We start from the raw sequence: 24,537 nt of genomic DNA on the forward strand, positions 1-24,537 counted from the left end.
CCACATGACGTGAGATACATCAAGTGGTTCAGAGGAGCGAGTCCGCCCTTTCTGACACATTATAAGCATATCCACCAGGTTTGAATGCACCTAGTCCTTGTTGCCAACACGTGGAAACAATGTGTTGCGAAATATGCGGTGCATGGCATCAAGAAATGGGTTCATAACATGGGAGACCTCATCAGATGGGGGTTCCTTCACAATATAGTACAACATCAACTTCTCCTTAGCTAGAGCAGTAGGCTTAGCGTGTGGGCGCAAGCCAATTGGGTGCTCAAGCCCCTCATCATGAATGTGCACAAGGTCCATGAACTCCTTCCACGTAGCAGACAATTGCTCCTCATTTGTCATCCAGGTCATAGTGCAATCGTCATTAGGGTGAAATTGGACAAAACAAAGAATTGTGCCACTATCTTAGGATCAAAATCATGATGAAATGTGATGAGATCCTCAATCTGAAGTTGTTCCACCATGGCCAGAGCTTCACCAAAGTATGCAGGATCTTTCTTCAGATGGTTCATAACAATCCACTGCACTCGTACATACATATTCTTCTTCGTCTTGATGACATATTCATAGATAAGAAACTGCTGCTTAGACCAGAACATGCCACCTCCACGGAACTGATCCCTATCGCTGTCATAGGGGTTGAACTTTCAGCGAAGCTGAAACTCTACAAGTGGCATGGCATCCCAATCAACATTATTCTTGTTCTTGTGAGCTGGCTTCTTGAAATTGCGCTTTGGAGCTTGAGAATCCTCAGGTATATGTGAAGGGTGAGGTCGCTTGGAACTGGCATCCCTAGGTGGGTTAGAGCACCTAGAGCCACCACCTATGATACGCAACACGAACACAAGAAAACGACAAAGAGAAGGTCAAGGCAAAGATCAATACGAACCAAAAAAATCCCAGACAAAAGAGAGCTGGAAGGGTAAACATGTGTGACCAGGGAATGGAGGTAGTACCGCTGCTCGAGTGGTAGTAAAATTTCACTACCGCTCTAATAGTAGTAGTACCGTGCAGACATCGGTAGTACCGTTGTTCGAGCGGCAATAAAATTTTACTACCGCTCTGACAGTGGTAGTACCGCTCGAGGAGGAGCGGTAGTATCACACGGGCGATGAAGTGCCAGATCTGATAGGAAACTTGCAGATCCGGTACTACCGGAGACCCAAACCCACATGTTTCACCCTACACAGGAAAGTTCTACCACACAAGACTCCTCAACCCTCCTAGTATGAAGAGATGGTGCCATGATACGACGAACAAACATACATGCCCCTAACCCTAGATTCAATAAAAACGAGACAAAAACGAAGGGAACGCGGGGCGGTACCGAGGTCCATGGCATGAGGAAGAGGATCCCACCAAACGGAATCGGAGGATAGTGGTTGAAGAAGGAGATCTAGCCAGTCCCTCCAGCAGCGTCTCAAGAGAAGAGAGAGAGAAAAATGGGAGAGCCACGAGATGAATGGGTATGGGGAGAAAGAACTGCCCCGTGCCCAAAATTAACCCCTGCGGCCCTGGTGGCACGGTAGTACCGCGGTCATCGATAGTACCGCTTGACCAGTGGTAGTAAAATTTTACTACTGCTAGCTGAGCGGTAGTACCGCTCGTCCAGCGGCAGTAAAATTTTACTGTCGTGCTGGGAGCTGTAGTACCATGCACCTATTGACAAAAACACCTCGAAACTTTGCCTCCCTTTTACGAAAACAGTTTGAACCTTGCCAAGGAAAAGAAAAGGCACAAAAAAACCCAGAGAAGATAAAAATAGACACACACACACTTGAACACAGACCCGAGTCTTCTGATGAGGAGAGGATGGTGGCCGGAGCCACCAATGTTTGAGACAAACAGTATGATACTGCAAAGAATTATCCTTGGGTTCATGAACACATCTCGTCTTTGAAGCACACAAAGTGCCATCAATAATGGCTAATGTGAAAGACGTTATCAATTTATGCATTATGGGGGGAGGGAAAGTTCATTGAGAGAACAACACCCCCCTATGTCCATGCCTACACCTGAAGCAAAATACAATGATAAGTGAGGTGTGAGGTGCCTAGTTTCAATCCACATTACTTGAATTAATGATATTTAGCTCATGCCTTAACTTACGAAATCTTGCTTCATCTAGAGGTTTAGTGAAAATATATGCAAGTTGCTCGTGAGTGTTGATGAAGAGGACCTCAATATCTCCTTGCTTGTTATGATCTCAAATGAAATGATGACAAATATACATATGCTTGGTCTTGCTATGTTGCACCGGACTGAGAGATATCTTGATGGCACTCTCGTTGTCACACAAAAGAGGCATTTTTTCACAAGTGACACCGTAATCCTTTAAAGTTGCCTCATCCATAATAATTGAGCACAACAACTTGTGGCACCTACATACTCAGCCTCGATGGAATAAAGTGACACACAATTTTGTTTCTTCGAAGACCAACTTACCAAAGAGCGAGGAAGGAATTGGCATCTTCCAGAGGTTGACTTCCTTCCGACACAGTCTCCAGCCCAATCCGAGTTAGAGTAACCTACTAAACTAAAGCTTGCTCCTTTGGGGTACCATAAGCCAAAGTTTGGGGTGTGAGCCAAATATCAAAAGATTCGTTTGACTACCGCATAGTGGCTTTCCTTTGGTGCGGATTGAAACCATGCACAAATTCCCACACTCAGCATGATTTCTGGTCTACATGCACAAAGGTAAAGCAAGGATCCAATCATGGAGCGATATACCTTTTGATCCACTGCTTTACCATTTGGGTCATTGTCGAGCTTGCATTTGGTTGGCATGGGAAATTCGACCGGCTTGACGTCCTCCAGCTCGAACCTCTTGAGCAAGTCTTGAGTGTACTTGGCTTGTTTGATGAAGGTTCCTTCTCTTCCTTGTTTGATTTCAAACCCGAGAAAGAACTTCAACTCTCCCATCATAGACATCTCAAACTTATCGGTCATTAGTGCATCAAACTCTTCATTGAAAGATTCGTTAGGAGAACCAAAAATAATATCATCAACATATAGTTGGCATATGAACAAATCCCCTTTGACCTTTTTGGTAAAAAGGGTGGGATCAATTTTGCCAATCTCAAACCCACGATCTTGCAACAACTCAGTAAGGTACTCATACCACACATGTGGGGCTTGTTTAAGGCTGTAGAGTGCCTTCTTGAGTTTGTATACATGAGTGGGGAACTTGGGATCCTCGAATCCCGAGGGTTGTTTAACATATACCAACTCATTTAAAGAACCATTAAGAATAGCACTATTCACATCCATTTTTTGCAATTTAATGTCATGATGACAAGCAAAAGCAAGCAACATGTGAATAGATTCAAGACGAGCGACAGGAGCAAAGGTTTCACCGTAGTCGATACCCTTGACTTGGGAGTAGCCTTGAGCCACCAGTCTTGCCTTGTTTCGAATGAAAACACCATTTGCATCCTTCTTGTTCTTGAAGATCCATTTGGTTCCAATGACACTATGTTCCTCCATTGGCCTTGGCACTAATTCCCAAACTTGATTGCGCTCGAAGTTGTTAAGCTCATCATGCATGGCTTCAAGCCAGTCCTCATCATCGAGCGCATCATGTACCTTTTGGGGTTCAACACACGAAACAAACGCGTGATGCATACAAAAGTTTTATAATTGTTGGCGAGTGGTTACCACTTTATTGAAGCTACCAAGCACATTCTTGAATATACATTGTCAAACTCGGAGCCTGTTAGCTATGCTAGCAGCGCGACGCTTCACGACTTCCCTGCTTGATAATTTAGGAGTTTCTGCTTGAACATCTTGAGCACCATCTTGAGCTTGCTCACTAGATTGCCCTTGATCTTGTGGTTGCACTTGTTCTTGAGCAAGTTCGGAGTCTTGAGCATGATCTTGGACATCATTTGGCGTGACACTATTTTCATGAGGTTGATCGTGTCCTTGATCATGTTCATCGGGTTGAGGGGCTTCACTTTGTTCTTCAGAAGCGTGTGAGTCTAGAGAGGGTGATGGCTCCACTTGAGTAGAGAATTATCCTTCTCCTTCAGCCACAAGGGGTTCCTCAATGGGGAGTATTTGACCAATCCCCATTCTTCTTATGGCTTGAGGAGGAATTTCATCACCTACATCACATAGACAACTTTGCTCCACTTGGGAGCCATTATTCTCATCAAACTCTACGTTACACGTCTCCTCAATGAGTCCGGTGGAATTTTTGAGAACATGGTAAGCATGAGAGTTTGTAGCATAACCAACAAATATGCCCTCTTGAGCTTTAGCTTCGAATTTAGACAAATGGACATTTTTCTTGAGTATGAAATACTTACAACCGGACACCGGGAAGTACTTGAGATTGGGCTTATTCCCAGTAAGAATCTCGTATGGAGTCTTTTTCAAGCTTTTGCGGAGGTAGAGCCTACTGGATGCATGACATGCGGTGCTAATGTCTTCGGCCCAAAAGTTGTACGAAGATTTGAACCCCGGCATCATGGTTCTTGCTGCGTCCATCAACGCCCGGTTGTTCCTCTCTGCCATACCGTTCTGTTGGGGGGTATAGGGTGCTGAATATTGATGCTTGATCCCCTCTTCACTAAGGAACTCATTCAAGGTGTAATTCTTGAACTCACTGCCGTTGCCACTTCTAATCATCAATATCTTTGCTTCATGTTGATATTGAGCTTCATTAGCAAAGTCAATGACAGTTTGTTGAGTCTCACTCTTCCTCTTGAAGAAGTATACCCAAGTGTATCTTGAGTAGTCATCCACAATCACCAAGCAATACTTTCTTCCCCCAAGACTATCAAAAGATGGAGGACCAAAGAGATCCATGTGAAGGAGCTCCAAAGGCCTTTTAGAGTAGATGATAGTTGTGGGTCGGTGAGCTGTTTCATGAAGCTTTCCTTCAATACAAGCACTGCAAGCACGGTCTCTGGCAAAACTCACATTTGTTAGTCCATGAACATGGTCCCCTTTGAGGAGATTTGAAAAGATCTCATATTGACATGAGCTAGCCGGCGATGCCACATCCAACCCACATCAACTTTAGCCATTATACAAGTCGCGATCTTAGTAGGTCGCTCTGAAATGTTCACCACATAGAGACCGTTCTCGGCATGTCCAATAAAGGCTACTTTAAGAGTCTTTCTCCAAAAAAGGGCCACAATATCAATATTAAAGAATGTGGCAAAGCACATAATTGCAAGGTGACGAACGGAAAGCAAATTGTATGCAAGGGACTCAACAAGCATGACCTTCTCCATAGATAAATCTTGAGAGATGACCACCTTGCCAAATCCCATTACCTTAGAAGTTGAGGCATCAACACATTGGACATGGGTGGGCATAGATGGAGTTGGATGTGCATCCACCACCAAGTCCTTGCTCCCGGTCATATGATTTGTTGCTCCACAGTCGAGCAACCATGACACTCCACCGGAAGCAAACTCCTGCACAAGATCAATGCTTGGATTTAGGTACCCATTTTTGAATGGGTCCTTTGATGTTAAAAACAAGGGTATTAGGAATCCAAATAGACCATTCAATGTACTCATAATAGGAACCAAAAACTTTGGCATAAACATTCCCATCACTAGCACGGCATAAAACATAAGAGGGGTTAAAATCACCGGCAGTGTCGGTGGAGGTGTTTTTTCCCTTCTTGGCGTTGTCACCCCCTTCCTTATTCTTCATCTTCTTATGATTACTCTCACCCTCTTTGACAAATATGTCCTTGAGAGGGGAAGATAGCTTGATCTTATTCTTCTTTTTCTTCTTAGACTTGGGTGCAAACCCAAGTCCCTTCTTTTCTACAACTTCCTTTTGATTACTCAAAAGGTCATTTAGATTCTTGTCGCCTTGGATGCATGTCACAAGGCCCTTTTCAAGTTGTTCCGTCAACTTGGCATTCTCCTCCACAAGATGCACATGGTCACAACAAGGGTTAGTAGCACAAGCATTATCAACTAGAACAAAAGGAGGACAAGTAGAAATCTCCTTGCTTAGTTTTACCTAGAGTTGATCATGAGACTCCTTAAGAGAGAAATGAGCACTTTTCAAGACCTTGTGGGCCTTGTCAAGTGTGTCAAATTCTTCCTTGAGTCTATCATGGCTAACCCCAAGTGAAACTTTCTCAGATTTAAGCACACGAGTAAGAACACTAGCATGATTAAGATCTTTTTGTAATTTAGCATGATCAATGTTGTGTGACTCCTCAAGAGCCAAATGAAGACCACACTCTTCTTCTAGAGCAGTGGATAGTTCTGCTATTTCATCGGCGTAATCACGACTATGTTCTTGCATCTTGGAGATAATATCCTCATGAATCTCAATGAGATCATTGGCCTCACCAAGTTGTTCCAAAAGAGCAACAAAGTGCTTCTTGGTTTCACCTTTGATCTTACACAGGAATTTGTCAAACTCATTCTCATTAAGCTCCACTACCTCACTATTATCAACACAGTCCAATAAAGAAGGAGAGGTAGTGAGAGTGGTCTTTATGATGGGGGTTACCTTATTGATACCTTTGGACATGAGGCACTTGGTGATACAGTTCTCGTTGGTGGCGCCGAAGAGAGACACCTTGGGGGAGGAAGTCGAAATGGCCATTATAGGTATTGCCACCCCCTCACGGCCTGTATCATCTTCGTCATCATCATGTACTCTTCATGGGCCACCAAGCCCCTTGGAGGACTCTTCTTGGTGAAGGTGTTCTTGCTTGGGAAAGTCTTGGCTCTGTCCTTGCGAATGAGCTTGCCCCCGTTGTCTTCCCTCTTCTCATAAGGACAATCTGCCACAAAGTGACTCACATTGCCGTAGTTGTAGCATGTCCGTACTCGTTGCTTGTTCTTGGACCCATTTGAGTTGTCCTTGGAGAATTTGGGCCTTGAGTTTCTCTTGTTGCCTCAAAACTGCCTTGAAGCAAGAGCCAGGTGCTCGTGATAAGAATAATTTGTGTCTTTGAGGCAGCCATCTTCTTCCTCTTCTTCTTCATCAACAATGGCCTTGGTTCTCAAGGAAAGGTTGGGTGATGTTGTCTTTGACCGGGCATAAGCAAGAGCATTGTCGACGGTCTTTTTCATAATATCCACGGCAATGAACTCATCCAACACATCGCCTGAGGTCAAGGAGTGGAAATCTGGTCTTTGACGAATGATGGAGGACATGGCTTTGTTGAATGGCATGATGGCCTTGAGAAACTTGCGCTTGATCCAAGTGTCATCCGTATCTTTGCTCCCATGGTCTTGGAGAGCAACGGCAAGAGCAAGCACCCTTCAATAGATATCACATGGGTCCTCATCTTCTAGCATCACAAACTCATCAGCCTGATCAAGAACTAGTTCAAATTTAGACCGTTGAATGCTTGAGCTCCCCTTGTACAGCACCATAACATGCTCCCAACAATCTTTTGCACGGGTGAAGGGACACATGTGAGGAAAATCTTCTGGAGGAACCGCAAATTGAAGGATGAACAACGCAGAATGATTGTATTGGTTCTCCAGCTCTTCTATTGGAGTGAGGTTCCTTGGATCATGTGGGTAATAGCCTTGTTCGATGATTCTCCTAAGCTTTGTTGAGTTGTGATTCAAATGAGACTTGATGGAAATAACCCGATTAACGAAATCACCTTTAACAAGTTTAAGAGGAGGACCAAGGTTGTTAATATGTGGTGTAGGGACTGGTCCTCCATAGACCGGGGAGGAGGAACCGAGGCAAAGGTTCCCGTCCCATTTTTGTCGAGAAGGGGAGAAGTTCGAGTACCTTTAGCCGCTTCCTTATCGGAATTGGCCTCCGACTCCGATGTGGTGGGTTTAACCACAAGCAACGGGTCGCGATAATTCTTCATCCCCTCAAGTATTTCTTTAAGCATGGATTTGACTTCGGTAGTTATGGACGTCTTGAGTGAAGCCGTTGGCTCATTCAAGTCATCCCGTGTGACCGAAACCAACCCTACGGCCTCGGACCCTTCGGGCCGAACCTCACCATCGTCAACCATACTCTTCGGGTGGTGAAACCCTTAATAAAGATACGTGGCTCTGATACCAATTGAACAGATCGATATGGTTGACTAGAGGGGGGGGGGTGAATAGGCAACTACCAATTTTTAACTTGTCTTAACAAATTAGCTTTAGCAACAAAAGGTTCTCTATATGAACAACTAGGTGAGCAACCTATATGATGCTAACAACAAGGATAACAAGTGCAAGCAAGGAATACACCACAACAATAATAAGTACAAAGTAAAGGTAAGAGATAACCGCAAGTGGAACCAGTGGAGACGTGGATGTGTTACCGACGTTCCTTCCCTTTGACAGGAAGTACATCTCCGTTGGTGCGGTGTGGAGGCACAATGCTCCCCAAGAAGCCATTAGGGACACCATATTCTCCTCACGCCCTCACACAATGCAATATGTCGTGATTCCACTATTGGTGCCCTTGAAGGCAGCAACCGGACCTTTACAAACAAGGTTGGGGCTATCTCCACACAAAGTTTGTAGGCTCCCAACAAGACCACGAAGCTCCACAACAATGGAATGTGGCTCCGAGGTGACCTCAACCGTCTAGGGTGCTCAAAAACCCAAGAGTAACAAGATCTGCAAGGGATTAGTGGGTGGAATCAAATATCTCTTGGTGGAAGTGTAGATCAAGGCTTTCTCATGCAATCCCTAGGAAATCAACAAGTTTGATTGGCTAGGGAGAGAGATCGGGCAAGAATGAGCTTTGGAGCAACAATGGAGCTTGGGGAGGTAAGAGGTAAGATTCTCAGGGAACAAGACACCTTTATATAGTGGGGGGTACAATCCAACCGTTCCACCCACCAACTGCACTAGCCAAGTGGCACTACCGCTGCTAGGAGCGGTACTACTGCTCCTACGAGCGGCACTACCACCCGTTAGGTCACCAACCATGGTAGTAAGAAAATACTACTGTGCCTACCATAGTGGAGGGAAAAGGATGCACAAAAAGTCCGACGGAGCGGTAGCAAAAAACTACTATCGCCCCGAGGGCGGTAGTACCTCCCATGGAGCGGTAGTAAAAAATTACTACCGCCCCTAGGATGGTACTACCACTGGCCCTTTTGCACATACATGGAAAACAAGGTTGGAGCTCCATTGTAGCAAGGGAAAGGTGGTGCAATATAAATGTGTACGTGATGATTCCACCTAAACCTTTTCGATGCGACCCCCTATTAATAGTACGGCTTTCCTACAACTCAAATCCACCAAAGAGAAACGTAGAAAGCAACCGTCTTGTGTCTAGTCATGAATCATCTTGTGTCTAGTCATGAATTATCTGAAACGCTCAATGCACACGATTAGTCCGCACAAGCATTGTCATCAATCACTAAAACCACTTAGGGAGAAATATGCCCTAATAGCGGGCATGTGTGAGAATTTCTATTCCTCATCGAAATCCTAGTGTTGTTTCGAGTCGGAGTTGCACCATAGTTAACTCCTCCCAACACTCTCCGTCGGGCATATGGGTTGTGATTTTATTTGTGATGAAACTAATAAAACTTTGGAATAGGTATGCGAGTTCTTCATGACTAATGTGAAACCATGGACATACGCAATCTCACCTCCTCACATTTTGCTAGCCTCTTCGGTATTGTACATTGCCCATTCTCACCCCAACGACCGGTGCAACCTTCGCTGGTGCATCCAAACTGACAGCACAACTTCTCCATAAGGTGGTTTTGGTAATTAATAATAACATATTTGTCATTGAGCTAATGATTTTATCTAAGTATATTTTAGAAAAGTTCAGAGATGTATTGGCTAAGGAATGTGAGGAGAACCCATGGATGCAAGGAAAGGAACTGGATTGGCAAAGCTTAAAGCTACAAGAATCTACATTTTATATTTGGTTAGAAATCACATTTGAGTCCGTAGAAAATTCAATACTATTAAAAGGGTATGAGGTATCTACGATGATCTGGTTGCTCAAGTGCTTAGAGATAGGTACCAAAAATACTCATGAAATTCTCCCACAAATATTCTCTCAAAATCCACAAAGTCAAAATTCTTTGCCACCAACTTTCCATTTTGCCCTACCGAGTTTTCCACTAGACATAACCTATGCCAAAACCTAGCATCTGGGTGCCACCAATATTCCTTTCGGTGCCACTGAAATCAGTGACCAACTTTCTGGTTTGCCGTTTTCAAAAATCAGAATTTCTGAGTTTTGGAATTGGTCACACCGAGATTTGGAAACTACCCTAGGTCACCCATATCGGTACCACTGAGATTTCTATATCGGTCTCACCTAGAATACAAAAGTTGACACCTTCTGCACTAGTTGGTGCCATCAAGTTTCACTTTGGTATCACCAAGTCGGGCAATAATGTTGTAATGGTTGGATTTTTGGATATGCCTCTATATACCCATCCTTCACCTCTCATTCGCAAAGGAAGCACTCAGTACACACGTACACTTGCCATATCCATTTTTTTGAGAGAGAGCCACCTACTCATGTGTTGAGATCAAGATATTCCAATCCAACCATTTGAAACTTTATCTCTATCCTCCCCAAGTTGCGTTCCATCCTACCAATCTCTTCTACCGAAGGCAAATCTATGAGAGAGTGACTAAGTGTTGAGGATATTATGCTTTGAAGCACAAGAGCAAGGAGTTCATCGTACTATCACATCTATTACTTTTTGGAGAGTGGTGTCTGTTGGGGAACGTTGCATGGGAAACAAAAAATTTCCTACGCACACGAAGACCTATCATGGTTATGTCCATCTACGAGAGGAGATTAGATCCACATACCCTTGTAGATCGCTAAGCGGGAAGCATTAAGAAACGTGGATGATGTAGTGGTACAGCTTCGTGATTCAAATCACCGTCGTCCCACGATCCGTTCCGATCTAGCGTTGAACGGATGGCACCTCCGCGTTCAGCACACGTACAACTCGATGATGATCTCGGCCTTCTTGATCCAGCAAGAGAGACAGAGAAGTAGATGAGTTCTCCGGCAGCGTGAGAACGCTCCGGTGTTGGTTATAATCTACTCCTGCAGGGCTCCGCCCGAGCTCCACAAAAATCCGATCTAGAGGAAGAACTACGTGGTATAGGTTTGAGTTGCACGTGGCAAAGTTGTGTCTCAAAAAGCCCTAAACCATCAATATATATATGAGGAGAGGAGGGGCTTGCCTTGGGGATCAAGGGATCCCCAAAGGCGCCGGCCGAGTGGGAGGAGGTGGACTCCCACCCCAATTCGGTTTGGGGGAAGGAGTCCCCTCCTTCCTTCCCACCTCCCTCTTTCCTTGTTTTTTCTTTTCTTTTGATTTGTTTGATTTGTGGCGCCAAGGCCCTATTGGGCCGGCCTCACCAGCCCACTAAGGGCTGGTGCACCACCCTAGGGTCACTGGGCCCACTCCCGGGTGGGTGGGCCCCTCCCGGTGAATACCCGGAATCTATTCGTCACTCCCGGTACACTGCGGGTAATGCCCGAAACTTTTCGGTTACCAAATGAAACCATCATATATATCAATCTTTGTTTCCGGACCATTCCGGAAACCCTCGTGACATCCGTGATCTCATCCGGCACTCCAAAAACCTTCGATAACCACACATATAACTCAGCTATACTAAAACATCATCGAGCCTTAAGTGTGCAGACCCTGCGGGTTCGAGAAATATGTAGACATGACCCGAGACACTCCTCAGTCAATATCCAATAGCGGGACCTGGATGTCCATATTGGATCCTACATATTCTACGAAGATCTTATCGGTTGAACCTTTGTGCCAAGGATTCATATAATCCTGTATGTCATCCCTTTGTCCTTCGGTATGTTACTTGCCCAAGATTCGATCGTCGGTATCCGTATACCTATTTCAATCTCGTTACCGGCAAGTCTCTTTACTTGTTCCGTAATACAAGATCCCATGACTTACACTTGAGTCACATTGCTTGCAAGGCTTGTTTGTGATGTTGTATTACCGAGTGGCCCCCGAGATACCTCTCCGTCACACGGAGTGACAAATCCCAGTCTTGATCCATACTAACTCAACGAACACCTTCGGAGATACCTGTAGAGCACCTTTATAGTCACTCAGTTACGTTGTGACATTTGATACACACAAGGTATTCCTCCGGTGTCAGTGAGTTATATGATCTCATGGTCATATGAATGAATACTTGACACACAGAAAACAATAGCAATAAGATGACACGATCACATGCTACGTTCATAGTTTGGGTCTAGTCCATCACATGATTCTCCTAATGATGTGATCCAGTTATCAAGTGACAACACTTGCGTATTGTCAGAAAACCTTAACCATCCTTGATCAAGTGGCTATCCAACTAGAGGGTTGCTAGGGACATTGTTTTGTCTATATATCCACACATGTATCTATGCTTTCATTCAATACAATTATAGCATGGATAATAAACGATTATCATGAAACAGGAAATATAATAATAACTATTTTATCATTGCCTCTAGGGCATATTTCCAACAGTCTCCCACTTGCACTAGAGTCAATAATCTAGTCCTCACATTGCTATGCGATTTACATTGTAATGAATCTAACACCCATACAGTTCTGGTGTTGATCATGCTTTGCTCGTGGAAGAGGTTTAGTCAACGGATCTGCTACATTCAGATCCGTGTGCACTTTGCAAATATTTATGTCCTCTCCTTCGACGTAGTCGCGGATGAGGTTGAAGCATCGTTTGACGTGTCTAGTCTTCTTGTGAAACCTTGGTTCCTTTGCTAAAACAATGGCACCAGCGTTGTCACAGAACAGTGTTATTGGATTTAGTGCGCTTGTCACAACTCCAAGATCCGTCATGAACTGCTTCATCCAGACACCCTCCTTAGCTGCCTCCAAGGAAGCCATTACTCCGCTTCACATGTAGAATCTGCTACGACGCTTTGCTTGGAACTGCACCATCTTACTACACCCCCATTAAGGATAAATACGTATCCGGTTTGAGACTTAGAGTCATCCGGATCAGTGTCAAAGCTTGCGTGAACGTAACCCTTTACGACGAGCTCTTCTTCACCTCCATAAACGAGAAACATTTCCTTAGTCCTTTTCGGGTACTTCAGAATATTCTTGACCGCCGTCCAGTGATCCATTCCTGGATTACTTTGAAACCTGCCTGCCATACTTATGGCCAGGCTGACGTCTCGTCTAGTGCACAACATTGCATACATGATAGACCCTATGGCTGAAGCATAGGGGACGTTACTGGACACTAAGTCTTACTCAATTTTATACCTTTTAGTACTGGCAAGAACCCCTTCTTGGACTGTTCCATTCTGAACTTCTTCAAAACTTTATCAAGGTATGTGCTTTGTGAAAGTCCTATCAAGCGTCTCGATCTACCCCTATAGATCTTAATGCCTAGAATGTAAGCACCTTCTCCTAGGTCCTTCATAGAGAAACACTTGTTTAAGTAATCTTTTACGCTCTCTAAAAACTCCACATTGTTTCCAATCAGCAATATGTCATCCACATATAATATTAGAAACGCCACAGAGCTCCCACTCACTTTCTTGTAAATACAAGATTCTCCAACAACTTGTATAAACCCAAACACTTTGATCACTTCATCAAAGCGCTTATTCCAACTCCGAGATGCTTGCACCAGTCCATAAATGGATCGCTGGAGCTTGCACACTTTGTTAGCATCCTCTGGATCAACAAAACCTTCGGGTTGCATCTTATACAACTCTTCCTTAAGAAAACCGTTAAGGAACGCCGTTTTGACATCCATCTGCTAGATTTCATAATCGAAAAATGCAGCTATTGCTAACATGATTCGGACGGACTTAAGCATCGCTACCGGTGAGAATGTCTCATCATAGTCAACTCCTTGAACTTGTGAAAAACCCTTTGCCACAAGTCGAGCTTTACAAACGGTCACATTACCGTCCACGTCCGTCTTCTTCTTAAAGATCCATTTGTTCTGAATAGCCTTGCAGCCTTCAGGTAATACTTCCAGAGTCCACACTTTGTTTTCGTACATAGATCCTATCTCGGACTTCATGGCCTCCAACCATTTGTTGGAATCCGGGCCCACCATTGCTTCTTCATAATTCGCAGGTTCATTGTTGTCTAACAACATGATTGATAAGACAGGATTACCGTACCACTCAGGAGCAGTATGTGATCTTGTCGACCTGTGAGGTCCGATAGGAACTTGATCCGAAGTTTCATGATCATCATCATTAACTTCCTCCACAACCCGCGTTGCTTCGGCAGAGGTTTCCCCTGCCCTGTGCCACCATCTAGAGGGATTAGAGGTTTGACAACCTCATCAAGTTCTATCTTCCTCCCACTCAATTCTTTCGAGAGAAACTCCTTCTCAAGAAAAGCTCTGTTCTTAGAAACAAACACTTTGCCCTCGGATTTGAGATAGAAGGCGTACCCAACTTTCTCCTTTGGGTAACCTATGAAGACGCACTTTTCCGCTTTGGGTTCCAGCTTTTCAGGCTGAAGCTTTTTGACATAAGCATCACATCACCAAGCTTTAGGAAACGACAACTTTGGCCTTTTGCCGTACCACAGTTCGTATGGTGTCGTCTCAACGGATTTTGATGGTGCCCTATTTAAAGTGAATGCAACTGTCTCTAATGCATAACCCCAAAACGATAACGGCAAATCAGTAAGAGACATCATAGATCACACCATTTCTAAAGAAGTACGATTACGACGTTTGGACACACCATTTTGCAGTGGTGTTCCAGGCGGTGTCAACTGTGAAACAAATCCACATTGTCTTAAGTGAGCACCAAACTCGAATCTCAGATACTCACCCCCACGATCAGAACGTAGGAACTTGATCTTCTTGTTATGATGATTTTCAACTTCACTCTGAAATTGCTTGAACTTCTCAAACGTTTCAGACTTGTGCTTCATCAAGTAGATACATCCATACCTACTCAAATCGTCAGTGAAGGTGAGAAAATAACGATATTCGCCGCACGCCTCCACACTCATCAGACCGCACACACCGGTATGTATGATCTCCAACAAGTCACTTGCACGCTCCATTGTTCCGGAGAATGGAGTCTTAGTCATCTTGTCCATGAGGCATGGTTCGCACGTGTCAAGTGATCCAAAATCAAGTGACTCCAAAAGCCCATCGGAATGGAGTTTCTTCATGTGCTTTACACCGATATGACCTAAGCGGCAGTGCCACAAAACATGGCGCTATCATTGTTAACTCTACATCTTTTGGTCTCAATGTTATGTATATGTGTATCATCACAATCAAGATTCAATATGAACAATCCTCTCACATTGGGTGCATGACCATAAAAGATATTACTCATAGAAATAGAACAACCATTATTCTCTGACTTAAACGAGTAACCGTCTCGCAATAAACAAGATCCAGATATAATGTTCATGCTTAACACAAACACTAAATAACAATTATTTAAGTTCATAACTAATCTGATGGTAACTGAAGTGAGACTATGCCGATAGCGATTGCATCAACCTTAAAACCATTTCCCACGCGCATCGTCACTTCATCCTTCGCCAGCCTTCGTTTATTCCGCAGTTCCTGCTTCGAGTTGCAAATATGAGCAACAACCGGTATCAAATACCCAGGTACTACTACGAGAGTTGGTTTAGTACACATCAATATCATGTATATCAAATATACCTGATTTTTTCTTTGGCCGCCTTCTTATCAGCCAAATACTTGGGGTAGTTGTGCTTCGAGTGACCCATTCCTTTGCAATAATAACACTCTGTTTCCGGCTTAGGTCAAGCATTGGGTTTCTTCGTCGGATTGGAAACAGGCTTGCCGCTCTTCTTGGAGTTACCCTTCTTGCCTTTGCCATTTCTCTTTAAACCAGTGGTCTAATTGACCATCAACACTTGATGTTCTTTCCGAAGTTCTGACTCTGCGACTTTCAGCATCACGAATAACTCCCCGGTTAACTTGTTCATCCCTTGCATGTTATAGTTCAACACAAAGCTATTATAGCTAGGTGGTAGTGATTGAAGAATTCTGTCAGTGATAGCCTCTTGCGGGAGTTCAATCCCCAGCTCAGCTAGACGGTTTGACTACCCAGACATTTTGAGCACATGTTCAACGACACACGAATTCTCCTCCATCTTGCAAGCATAGAATTTATTAGAGGTCTCATACCTCTCGATTCGGGCGTTCTTCTGAAAGATAAACTTCAACTCCTGGAACATCTCATATGCTCCATGATGCTCAAAGCGACGTTGAAGTCCCGGTTCTAATCCATAAAAGACTGCACATTGAACTATTGAGTAGTCCTCCTTACGCGATTGCCAAGCATTCAAAACATCTTGGTCAGACGTAGCGGGTGGTTCATCTCCTAGCGCAGCATCAAGGACATAATTCTTTTTCCTAGCTTGTAGGATGAGCCTAAGATTACGTGCCGAGTCTACAAACTTGCTTCCATCATCTTTCAACTTAGCTTTCTCTAGGAACGTATTGAAATTCAGGGTTGCTACTGCGTGAGCCATTGATCTACAACATAAAATATTGCAAAGTGGACTTAGACTATGTTCAAGATAATTAGAGTTTAACTACTCAAATTACTTAATAAACTCCCACTCAAAAAGTACATCCCTCTAGTCATTTGAGTGGTACATGATCCAAAACCACTAACTCAAGTCCGATCATCACGTGACTTGAGATATCAACTTTATGATTCATGCTCGACCTTTCAGTCTCATGTGTTCCGAGGCCATGTCTGCACATGATAGGCTCGTCAAGTTTAACCCGAGTGCTCCGCGTGTGCAACTGTTTTGCACCCGTTGTATGTGAACATTAAGTCTATCACACCCGATCATCACGTGGTGTCTCGAAACGACGAACTATCGCAACGGTGCACAGTCGGGGAGAACACAATTTCATCTTGAAATTTTAGTGAGAGATCACCTTATAATTCTACCGTCATTCTAAGCAAAATAAAGTGCATAGAAGGATTAACATCACACGCAATTCATAAGTGACATGATATGGCCATGATCTTGTGCTTCTTGATCTCCATCACCAAAGCACCGGCATGATCTTCTTGTCACCGGCGCCACACCATGATCTCCATCATAAAGATCTCCATCATCGTGCCGCCATTGAGGTTGTCGTGCTATCTATGTTATTACTATTAAAGCTACGACCTAGCAATATAGTAAACGCATCTGCAAACACAAACGTTAGTTTAAAGACAACCCTATGGCTCCTGCCGGTTGGCGTAGCATCGATGTGCAAGTCGATATTAACTAATACAACATGATCATCTCATACATCCAATATATCACATCATGTCTTTGGCCATATCACATCACAAGCACACCCTGCAAAAACAAGTTAGACGTCCTCTAATTTGTTGTTGCATGTTTTACGTGGTTGCTATGGGTATCTAGTATGATCGCATCTTACTTACGCAAAAACCACAACGGAGATGTGCAAATTGCTATTTAACCTCTCTCCAAGGACCACCTCGGTCAAAACCAATTCAACTAAATTTGAAGAAACCGACACCCGCCAGTCATCTTTATGCAACGAGTTGCATGTTAGTCGATGAAACCAGTCTCTCATAAGCGTACGAGTAATGTCGGTCCGGGCCGCTTCAATCCAACAATATCGTCGAATCGAGAAAATACTAAGGAGGGCAGCAAATCGAACATCAACACCCACAAAACCTTTTGTGTTCTACTCGAGATAACATCTACGCATGAACCTAGCTCATGATGCCACTGTTGGGGAATGTTGCATGGGAAACAAAAATTTTCCTACGCACACGAAGACCTATCTTGGTGATGTCCATCTACGAGACGAGATTAGATCCACATACCCTTGTAGATTGCTAAGAGGGAAGCGTTAAGAAACATGGTTGATGTAGTGGTACAACTTCGTGATTCAAATCACCGTCGTCCCACGATCCGTTCCGACCTAGTGCCGAACGGATGGCACCTCTGCGTGAGCACACGTACAACTCGATGACGATCTCGGCCTTCTTGATCCAGCAAGAGAGAAGGAGAAGTAGATGAGTTCTCCGGCAGCATGACAACGCTCCAGTGGTGGTGTTGATCTACTCCTGCAGGGCTACGCCCGAGCTCCTCAAAAATTTGATCTAGAGGAAGAACTACGTGGTATAGGTTTGAGTTGCACGTGGCAAAGTTGTGTCTCAAAAATCCCTAAACCACCAATATATATAGGAGGAGGGGAGGTGCTAGCCTTAAGGCTCAAGGGAGCCCCAGGGGCGTCGGCCAAGTGGGAGGAGGTGGACTCCCACCCCAATTCGGGTTGGGGGAAGGAGTCCCCTCCTTCCTTCCCACCTCCCTATTTCCTTGTTTTTTCTTTTCTTTTGGTTTTTTTCACTTGTGGCGGCAGGGCCCAATTGGGCTGGCCTCACCAGCCCACTAAGGGCTGGTGCACCACCCTAGGGTCACTGGGCTCACTCCCGGGTGGGTGGGCCCCTCCCGGTGAATACCCGGAACCCATTCGTCCCTCCCGGTACACTGCCGGTAATGCGCGAAACTTTCCGGTGACTAAATGAAACCATCCTATATATCAATCTTCGTTTTTGGACCATTCCGAAAACCCTCGTGACGTCCGTGATCTCATTTGGGACTCCGAACAACCTTCAGTAACCACACAGATAACTCAATATACTAAAATATCATCGAACCTTAAGTGTGCAGACCCTGCGGGTTCGAGAACTATGTAGACATGACCCGAGACACTCCTTGGTAATTATCCAATAGCGGGGCCTGGATGTCCATATTGGATCCTACATATTCTATGAAGATCTTATAGGTTGAACCTCTGTGCCAGGGATTCATATAATCCCGTATGTCATTCCCTTTGTCCTTCGATATGTTACTTGCCCGAGATTCGGTCATCGGTATCCGTATACCTATTTCAACCTCGTTACCGGCAGGTCTCTTTACTCATTCCGTAATATAAGATCTTGTGACTTACACTTGAGTCACATTGCTTGCAAGGCTTGTTTGTGATGTTGTATTACCGAGTGTGCCCCGAGATACCACCCCGTCACACGGAGTGACAAAGCCCAGTCTTGATCCATACTAACTCAACGGACACCTTCGGAGATACGTGTAGAGCACCTTTATAGTCACTCAGTTACGTTGTGACGTTTGATACACACAAGGTATTCGTCCGGTGTCAGTGAGTTATATGATCTCATGGTCATAGTAATGAATACTTGACACACAAAAAACAATAGCAATAAAATGACACGATCACATGTTATGTTCATATTTTGGGTTTAGTCCATCACATGATTCTCCTAATGATGTGATGCAGTTATCAAGTGACAACACTTGCGTATGGTTAGAAAACTTTAACCATCCTTGATCAATTAGCTAGCAAACTAGAGGCTTGCTAGGGACATTGTTTTGTCTATATATCCACACATGTATCTATGCTTTCATTCAATACAATTATAGCGTGGATAATAAACGATTATCTTGAAACAGGAAATATAATAATAACTATTTTATCATTGCCTCTAGGGCATATTTCTAACAGTGTCTCCTAGATTGGTTAGGTGTCACTTGGGAGGCTCCTACTTCGTGTTCTGGAATTGAACCAAAAAGTTTGTAAGGGCAAGGAGATCGCCTACTTTGTTAAGATCTACCCCGAGTGAGGCTAGTCCTTTATGGACGTATGTCGTGATGGAATAGAAAAGGTTGCTTCTCCTTGGACCCTTCTTGGGTTGAGCCCTCCTTGCACTCTTGCGGATGTTACCCTCTGTGGGTTAAAGTCTCCATCAACGTGGATGTACGATAGCACGACCTATCGGAACCACGCCAAAAATCGTCGTGTCAACCTTTGTATTTGATCTTCCTATCCCTACCCTCTATGTACATGTGCATGTCTTTATGTTCCATCGCTATACTCTTAGACTTGCATGTGTATGATGTGCTTGACTTACAACAATTTCTAAAACTTGCCCACAATTAAAATTGGGAAAAGGCTAAGTTTTTATTTGGTCAATTAGTCTAATCACCCCCTCTAGACATACTTCGGATTCTATAAGTGGTATCAGAGCTTTGGTCTCCATCGCATTACTTTCACAACTTAGGAAAGTATGGCATCTAGTGAGGGAAATTACCACCATAGAGGTCCATATGTTAATGGTGCAAACTTTGCTAGTTGAAAGCATAAGAAGAAAATGCATATTCTTGTTCGCAATCCCGCCATTTGGGATGTTGTTCGTGTTGGCTTGCAAGATGAATTCTTTGGTGATGGAAGGGAACCAGATCACGAAACGAGTATGGAAGAATTGAAGATGTTGCAATATAACGCTCAAGCATGCGACTTTTTATTCAACTTCCTATGCCCCGAAGAATTCAACAAGATTAGCCGTCTTGTGAATGCCAAGAAAATTTGGAACACTCTGGTTGATATGCACGAAGGTACCGAATCTTTCATGGAATATAAGTAGGATGTGCTACAAAGTTGGCTTGAAAAGTTCAAGATGAAGGATGGTGAAGGAGTCGCTGAGATGTACTCTAGGCTTTCTCTCATCACAAATGAGATTTTCGGGTTAGGAAGCAAAGAGATGACCAAAAAATTCATCATCAAGAAGACACTTAGAGCCTTGGATGGAAAGTATGACATCGTGTGCACATTAACCCTAATGATGCCAAAGTACAAAAATCTCAAGACAATGGAAGTCATTGGAAGGATTGTTGCTCATGAAATGTTACTCAAGGACAAATAAGAGCTTCATAACAAGTCAAGCATTTCTTACAAAGCTTTAAGTGATACTCCCACTACTTCAAATGACAACGTTGTAACCAATGAAGAGATTAGCCTCATGGTGAAGACATTCAACACGTTCTACAAGAGTATAGGCAAAGAGAGAAGCTCTAATTCAATATATGAAGAGAATGTTCATCTAGTCGTGACCGAAACTGCTACAATTGTGGAAGCCAAGGACACTAGTCCAACGAGTGCTTGGAACCCACAAAAGAAAAGAAGAGTCACCTAGAAGATGAAGCTCAAGAGATGAGTTACCTCGAAGATAGAAAATGAGTAGAGAAGATCTTTATGAACGAAGACCCTCCTAGAGAAGCAAGGAATCGGAGAAGAAGGACAAGTACACGAAGAGATACTCAAGAAGAAGACATAAAGCTCATATTGGTGAGTGGTTATTGATGTGCAATCTCTGGCGTTAGCTAGACGAATGCTTATGGCAACAAATCTTCTCCTACAACGGCACCAGAAGAATGCTGAAAGCACTCCCCAGTAATGAGACTAGAAGAATGTTGTTGATGTCCCACCAGCGCGTGGGTTCGCAGCAGTTTTTGAGGGTAGAGTATTCGACCCAAATTTCTTGATTCGCACGACGGGAGGTGAGAGAATACTCTCGAGTATTAGCAGTTGAATTGTCAGATTCAACCACACCTAAAAGATTAGTATCTGCAAGCAACATAGTAACAACAAAGTAGCGAGTAACGGCAGTGTAACGAGCAATAGCAGTGCCAAGGAACAACAGTAGTGACAGCAGTCGCAAGTAGCAACAGTAGCAAGCGACAGTAGTAGCAACAGTAGCAGCAGTAGCAGCAGAGCAAGACAAGTAACAGTAGTAGCAGCAGCAACAGCAGAGCGAGACCAGTAACAGCAGTAGAAACACTAGTAGGACAAACTCGTAGGCAATGGGTCGGTGATTTGTTTGGATGATATTCATCATGCAATAGCTATAATATAGAGAGATATGTGGCTAGCTCCCGTTCTTCAATGTGATGTAGGCATGCGTTCCGTGTGTCATCATACATGCTTAGGGAAAAGAACTTGCATGACATCTATTGTCCATCCCTCCCGTGGCAGTGGGGTCCAAAAGGAAACTACGAGATATTAAGGTTCTCCTTTTAATAAAGAACCGGACCAACGCATTAGCACTTAGTGAACACATGAACTCCTCAAACTATGGTCATCACCGGGAGTGGTTTCGGTTATTGTCACTCCGAGGTTGCCGGATCATAACACATAGTAGGTAACCACAACTTGAAGGATCGGATCTAAAACACACATATATTGGTGACAACATAATAATTTCAGATCTGAAATCATGGCACTCGGGCCCTACTGACAAGCATTAAGCATGGCAAAGTAGTAGCAACATCAATCTCAGAACATAGTGGATACTAGGGATCAATCCCCATCAAAACTAAGTCGATTACATGATAGATCTCATCCTACTCATCACCGCCCAGCGAGCCTACGAATAGATTACTCCCGAACGACGAAGAGCTTCATGGAATTGGAGAGGGAAGAAGGCTGATGATGACGATGTCGATGATTTCCCCTCTCCGGAGCCCAAGACGGACTCCAGATCTGCCCTCCAGATGAAGAACAGGTGGTGGCGGCGCCTCCGTGTCGTAAACATGACGAAAACTTCTCTTTTTATTTTTTCTCGGACGAAAGGCAACTTATAGAGGTGGAGTTGGGGGCGGCAGGTGCTTGTGGGCCCCACAAGCCTGCCCACCGCCACGAGGGGGGTGGTGGCAGAGCAGGGGCTTGTGGCCCACTGGCCCACCCCCTGAGGTGGAACTTGGCGCAGATATTTTTGATATTTTCCAAAACTGCTCCCCGTAAATTTTCAAGACGTTTGGACAACTTTGATTTCTTCACAAAAATAACACCAAGGCAATTCTGCTGAAAACAGCGTCAGTCCAGGTTAGTTCCATTCAAATCATGCAAATTAGAGTCCAAAACAAGGGCAAGAGAGTTTGGAAAAGTAGATACGATGGAGACGTATCAACTCCCGCAATCTTAAAACCTTGCTTGTCCTCAAGCAACTCAGTTGACAAACTGAGAGAGAAAGAAAAACTTTGACAAACTCTGTTTGATCTTGTTGTTGCAACTATGTCTAACTCATAACCAGAATTTCAGCAAAATCACAAGTTAACCACATAAGCTAATGACACAAAGGTCTCACGGTAAACTAATATTAATGGCATAATCAGCTAACGAGCAAATAATAATGATTTTCAAATACCAACACTTCAATCAAAACAAGCATGAAGCAATATGAATAGGTGGTATCTCGCTATTTCTTTCTGAGACCGCAAAACATAAATGCAGAGCACTTTCAAAGATCAAGGGCTGACTAAACATTGTAATTCATAGCAACGAAGATCCAGTCATAGTCATACTCAATATCAATCAAAAGCAAAGCATAAAAATGACAGAGGTGCTCTCTAATTGGTGCTTATATAAGAGGAGGATGACTCGATAGGAAAATAAATAGACAGGCCCTTCGCAGAGGGAAGCATTGATTTGCAGAGGTGCCAGAGCTCAAGCTTTGAAAACAAAGATAATAATTTTGGGTGGCATGCTTTCATTGTCAATGCAATGACCAAGAGTTCTCAATATCTTCCATGCTACTCATGCTATAGGCGGTTCCCAAACAGAAAAGTAAAGTTTTAACTCCCCACCACCAATCAATCACACTCCATGGCTAGCCGAATCCTCGGGTACCGTCCATACTAACATCAATCCGGGGGGAGTCTTGTTTTACAGTTATGTTTTTGATTTAAGCGTGGAACTGGGCATCCCAAATACCGGCCCCTTTCTCGTGAATGACTGTGAATAAACACATGTCGAGGATAACACTCCTAGCATGGAAGATACCAATAGCCCTCTGTCACCACATGAGCGGTTCGGGCATGCAAAACAGATTATTTCTTGAAGTTTTAGAGAATGGCAGATGCAAATTTACTTGGAACGGCAGGTAGATACCGCAAATAGGTAGGTATGGTGGACTCTCATGGAAAAACTTTTGGGTTTATGGAAGTGGATGCACAAGCAGTATTCCGCTTAGTACAAGTGAAGGCTAGCAAAATACTGGGAAGCGACCAACTAGAGAGCGATAACAGTCATCAAGATGCAATGAGTTTGACTAACATTGAATTCAAGCATGAACATGATATAAATCACCATGAAATCAAAACATCATAGAGGCTATGTTGATTTTGTTTCAATTACATGCATGAACATGCACCAAGTCAAGCCACTTGAAACATTCAAAGGAGAATACCATCCTATCATACTACATCATAGTCATCTCAAAATCTATGTTGGCATTCAAGACAAACCATTATAAGCTCTCAGCTAAATAAGCATGGCATCAGAAACTATGATCTCTAAGCTGTCATTGCAAACATGGTTCTCTCACAACAAAGCTAAATCTGGGTCGACAAGCTAGTCATATTTACAAAAACAAAATAGATAGAGTTCATACCAACTTTTCAGTCTCAGTCACTTCATCATATATCATCATTGTTGCCTTTCATTTGCACGATCGAACAATGAAAACCATAATGAGCGCATTGGACTAAGCTGAATCTACAGGCAAACACAAAGGACAAGACAAAATAATATGGCTCTTTGAAAGCTAAACAGGTAAGCATGCAAGAACCAATAAGCATTGTAACCAATATCTTCTACCTTGACACAAAGAAACATAAAACTATTTACAAGGGAAAGCTCCCAACAAGCAAAAGAAGAAAGAAAAATCTTTTTGGGTTTTCTCAAAAGGACACAAAACAAGAAAACAAGA

The sequence above is a fragment of the Hordeum vulgare genome, chromosome 2H (genome assembly GCF_904849725.1).
Source record: "Hordeum vulgare subsp. vulgare chromosome 2H, MorexV3_pseudomolecules_assembly, whole genome shotgun sequence".
NCBI lineage: Eukaryota > Viridiplantae > Streptophyta > Magnoliopsida > Poales > Poaceae > Hordeum > Hordeum vulgare.